Below are 6,170 nucleotides of genomic sequence, written 5' to 3' on the forward strand. Positions count from 1 at the left end.
CAGGCTTACAACAGAGCCACATTTGGTATATATATATAGTCAGTGTTTAATTTACTTGAACTTCTGTTCGTTACTTCACCTATGAATTGTTGTTATTGATTTAAACTTAGTACTCCCATGTTTGGAGCTACTGTGTATGTTAACTACATCACTCAGTGACTCAGAAAGCTGACTGACTCGGCTTATTACATAACGTTAAAAACCATTTAACAAAGTCGGCATTATTCACGTTGATTCCAAAAGCTACTTAAATTAAAAACATTCTTATTTAAAGTACAAGTAATGAAGTCGTATTTGTTATCTCAACCCAGTTTAGCTAAATATAAATTCAAAACAAAGTATGAGATACCAGTTTGTATTGAGCTTATTCCCTAAATTTTTGTGTTACCATTACGTGATAGTTATCCATTTAACATGCATAAATCGCAATATATCTGCTTCTATATTTATCATTACAGAACGTATAGCTCTGCATCTGTTTGTCTTATCTCTGAGCAATAGTATGCTATATCAGACAATAACAAAACTCTTGCTTATATGATACTGGAATAAGCTTTTTATTACAAATGCGCAACCCTCAACTTTGCAATTTTTTTTATCCTGTGTGCATGTAAATTTGCAATAGGGGACAAATATGACGTTATGAATACATTGAGCGCGGATCTAATGCACTACAATCACCTAGTATATATAAATTTTGATTTCTGTTTTTTTACGTCATATTTAGCTTCTGTATATTATAAGATTTTAGAAAGTAATGTAATAATTATAGAAAATGAATAAACTTTTAATGATCCTGAAGTTATTAAGTTTGACGTAGAATAAAATAAATTATGTAATTATTTATAACGTATCATGAAAACTTACATGTTTGAATAAAATTATTACCATTTGACACAGAAATATTTTAATATAAAACGTTTCAGGTATTTAAAACATGGATAAAAAAAAGACAGTATTTTATTTTGTGCTACGAAATGATATGTGTGTGTTGTTCATTTTATTATGAGCCCCTACATTGTCATTAATGGGTCTGGTATGGCCTAGTGGTTATTATGAACCTGATGATTCATGGCCCGTGTCCTGTTGCTACAAAAACACGTTAATTTCCAATTTAATGTTAGATAAAAGTAGATTGATGAGGATTTGATAGTGAGTGCTATTCGATAGCTGCCTTCCTGCTAATCTCTGAGCTCATAATTACTAATGGTTATTCACAGATAACTTTACGTGATAATTTTGAAAAACAAAAGAAACTGTCATCAACACATTGTTATTCCTGTGTGATTTTTTCTTTATTTAATGCAATGCCTACAATGAGCATAGCCACTATGATAAGTTAGATTTTCTCACTATGAAGTCAGAACACATAATCAGACACATGCTAAAATTAAAACGAAATATATACGTATAGGAGAATGTGCTAGCACTCGATGTGAGGATGATACAGTTGTCTGAAATAGTAGCTCTAACTCCTGTACATATGCCGTTTTTCGGTTATCCAGAGCGTCTTAAAGTCGAAAACCAGCAAATAAACGAAACCGAGAGTTCTTATTTTCGTTTATCACCATTTTAATTCAACAGCTCTAGCACACCTAGTTCTAGCGGTATCTGTAACTTTGTCATCACTTGATAGAGGAAAACAGTCTTAGCGATTTTGGACTAGTTATTTTATTATTATTATATGCTAAATGTTACAAATTTTCAAATTACATTTTATAACCTCTGAAGCCACGTATCCCAGCTTATGAAAAAATAAAGAAACAAGTATCAGATAAAATATTGCTAAATAAAAAGCTATCTAGGGTTGGCTACTAAACTTGACAGAAAGAAATCAAGCAAGACAGAGATGAAATTGACATATCACTTTATCTGGCTAAGTATCTCATAACAGATTCAGCCGTCTTGTCCTTATATGGATAAAAAAAAATCCATACATTACTGGCTTCTTCACAAGCAAGACAAATAGAACCAGAATTTCCAATCGTAAAATATTATTGTTATTATGATTAGGAAAATAATTATAAAAGTAGTGTACTAAAGCTAACTAAAGGAAAGGCACAATCATTAAAGTTAGACATTCTATTCAAAAGCCAAGTTGTTTATATGTAATTTTTAACAGTGAAAGGTGGTCAGCGAGAAATTTGAAGATTTATAACACTAAAAATCGGAATTCGATACCTGTGGTGAACACAGTATTAATAGCTGCGTAGATAGCCCATTGACTAACATTGCGATTAACAATAAATAAACAAACAAACAAGTCTGTACAAGTGTGTTGTGTAAGCTAACTAAAGATACTGCGTAAAGAAACACACCTCATATCGTTCATTAGCACGTGTACCAATCGACTTAAAGCACACTACAGCAGTATAAAGCACAAAATATATTATTTCAATACTTTTGGGAAAATACACTTGTACGATTTCATAACTTCAAAAATATCTTGGAGACATATGTTCAACTAAAGCTTTTTTAAATTAGGTTTTGTGGCCAATCTTTTTATATATTTAATATTTCATAACGACAACTTATCTTAGTTTATTAGCAAATATTAAACATGCATTTATGATCTTAGACATTCAGATTACGGAATCAATTTATCGAGTCACACTTACAAAATATCTTAACATTACTTTACACCAGTTTTATCTCATTAGAAGTAAGAAAAACAGTCATAGTTGGCAGATGGATAGAAGAAAGTTTTGTTTTGTTTTTGTGTTTTAAAGAATACTTGAGAAATCCTAATCCACAAGCGTGTGTGTAATATAAACATGCACCAGTCGTTCACTTTCAATAGCTTGTCTTATCTATTATTAGCGAACGTAAATACAACGACTATGTCTAATGCCGAAAATTATATTAAAAGCAGTTTCACACGAAGTAACGTAATCATGTTAAAAGTAGTTTCATTTGAAGAGGCGTAATTATCTTAAAAGTAGTTCCATTTAAAGAGACGTAATAATGCTAAATGTAGTTTCATCTGAAGAGGCGTAATAATACTAAAAGTAATTTCATGTTTACCAAACGATGAAAAAAAGAAGACAAAAATGTATAATGTTTGTGCAATAACATTTGAATTAAAATTTAATACAAAGCTGTTATATATATAATTTTTCTATATCTAACTTTGCTGTCCATACAGACGGTTGTTAGTCTCTTCCGCCTTCATGTAGTCTCAAAAGTAACGTCCTCGATGACTCAGCGAAAAGTAGAGGGCCTATATCAACAAAAGTTGAAGTTATATCCTGCGGTTAGCGTAGTGTGGAGAGCTCATTACGTAGCTTTTGCTTAATAATGAAATAAATAGTTAAATATTTGTATGAAAACATAGTAAACATAATCTCAACAGAAATGCTAAATAAGTGCCACATTCCGCTGCCGAGGGAAGAGTACCTGATACTTCTTGTCTGAAAATATTTTAACATCATACACACACACAAAAACTGTTTTTGTAGTTTCCTTAAGTTTTACAGTAATTAATTTTGCAGTAAGTTAACATACCGCTGTCGACCAGGTTCAGGTTTAATCTCGACGTTTTGTAGCAGGGATGTGGAGATACGTTTTAACACACGAAATTCAGCGGGTTGGAAATATTTTCGTTAAAAACTTAAAAACCTTTTAAGGCTTCTATAATCAGAAACTTCTACAGACAGGCTTTCATTCTGAGTTTGTGCATCCTCACAAGGTTCTTAGATAGTTCTAAGCCTTACAAATGTTGTATATACTTGTAATGATATGGCATAAAAGTATTAGTTTAATCAAACTTAGTGTCGTTTATTAAATAATTTATAGTTTTTAGTTCACTATAATCACAACGCAGAAATTCAACGTTAAAGTAAGGAATTTGCTTCCATATTGTCATTTAGAAATTACTGTAATCATGACGTACACTTTAAAAACTGCACTGTTTAGTAAAACCGTGATCGACCTATGTCACAAAAATCGACTCATGTAGCGATAATTACTTATGTTACTAAAAGTTGAATAGTTAGTCCTATACATGACTATATTGTTGTTGTTTAGAGAAAAAAAATCAACTTCAAAACGAGATTTTCATATAATTTCAAGAAAAATACCTTATTATACAGGTAAGTCCTGGAATAGTTTAAGAAAAGTTTCGTCGGTGTTCGTCCGGCAATACTCGGTTTTAGAACTGAAACCTTCTCTTGGTGAAAATAAATCAACCAACAGAGTTACATCTAAAGTTGATATCAGTTTCTTTTTTTTTATTGTTGTTCTCCGCGATAAGTAAACGGATTTACAACACTAAAATCATGGGTTTCGATCACCTCGGTGGATACAGCAGATAGCCCGATGTGGTTTTACTATAAGAAAACACACAGACGCAACATATTTTTTACTGTTTATTTTATGGATCAGAACAAAGCTACACAATGAATTGTCTGTATTGTGGTTACCATGGGCTTTGATTCACGGTTTTCTGCATTATAATCTTCAAGACATACCGCTAAGTCACCGGGAGACTTCTTCATGTATAAGGGTTTTTGTATGCTTTTGATAGCAAACGTAATGTGTAATACAAAAACAGCTGAAAACTCAAGAAATATTCAGACGTTCGTCATAATTCACCAGAGGACACTCAAAGCAAATATTCAAACATCTACAAACCCAAGTAGTCTACAACTAGAGATTACTGGGGCCTAAATGGGGACATTTAGTACTTACATATATATACTCATAAATAAACAATAACATAGAAGCTCTCATCCCAATTACAAAAGTACATCCGATTAACAATAATAAATAAATTACACAATTTTTATATATATTACTAGTCGATTTTATGTGTATGATAGAAACAATTCAGGAATAAATAAAACAATGCATCTAACTCAGATGGACTACATATAATAAGATATTTTTAAACTACCGAAGAATGTCCACAGGTGTGCTTTAAACTTAATACGCTCATAAATTTGAAATTCATTTTATCAGATGTTGGATTGTTTCGAAACTTAAACATTTACTCATATAGTTAGCGATGGGTACCCAATATTACAACCTTTATTCTTCTCTGAAAATTGCACTATTTCGTTGATTGATTTATTGTTATATATATAGAATATTCATACTGAACAGTCAAATAATATGAAATAAAAGAAAACCGAAAGGAATAACTGCGTTAAAAAAAACTTTTCCAAACCTTTGACAAATAACTTCTTTTTGTCTTTGGTTTATTTTATTTTGGTTATAATTAGCCAGATCTTTGACGTTCCTGTTAATATTTTAACATCCAAATTAACTTGAATAATTCGTATATAAAGATATAATATTTTTAATCAGGGTGTGTTTGACGTCGTCAGTCGTTTACCATATTAAATAGGAGAGCCGTAAATATTTTTCACTAATTTTTGACGTACTGGGCGAACTTACATGGTAGTAGATATCCTGCTTTCGTCACTTTCTTATACACGTAAACCTTCGGAGAATTTTAAATAAATCATTATACAGGCGCTACCATCTAGAAGGCTTTGAGAGATTTTAGCTCTTCTGGAATTATTCAGAATTTTAATAAAAGTAAGATATAGAAGGTCCGTCGATAAAGGAAAAAAATTGTATTATTAGAACAAACAATTTACGCTACGTATGCAGAACAAATCATATAATTCTATGAAAAAATATAAATGTAGAATAGTGATACTTCATTTTTTCTAATGTTCCCTGTAGAATATGAAGTATTTTATTCTTCTTGTAGTTTTACATTTAACGTATTGCATCTCTACATTAAAAGTTATCCATGAAGAATCAGCTTCGCTAAGTAAAAGTATCATTATGTAAAATAAAATAAAAAATCGTGGTTCTGAAAGATACCGGTAGGTGATAAAAATACAATGCTAAGAGACATGTTAGTCAATCGTTAACGAATTTAAAACGAGGTTGTCTTAAGATGTGTGTCTTTCAAGGTGGAAGGGGTCCAAGATCAAAGTCCCAATAATGAGAATTCCTTTGTGCTGTTGTTATCATTAGTAATAATAATACATTAATAGTTTGTTTTATTAACAATAATTTTTGTATGTGTGTACATTTATTATCTAAACATACCTTAACAGTTTATGTATATATATAATACCAGCTGCAATACTTGTCAAATGACGGGAAAATATTTAACCTTAATTAAATCAACGTAAGTTTAACAACAATCTTAT

The sequence above is a fragment of the Tachypleus tridentatus genome, chromosome 12, assembly GCF_004210375.1.
Source record: "Tachypleus tridentatus isolate NWPU-2018 chromosome 12, ASM421037v1, whole genome shotgun sequence".
NCBI lineage: Eukaryota > Metazoa > Arthropoda > Merostomata > Xiphosura > Limulidae > Tachypleus > Tachypleus tridentatus.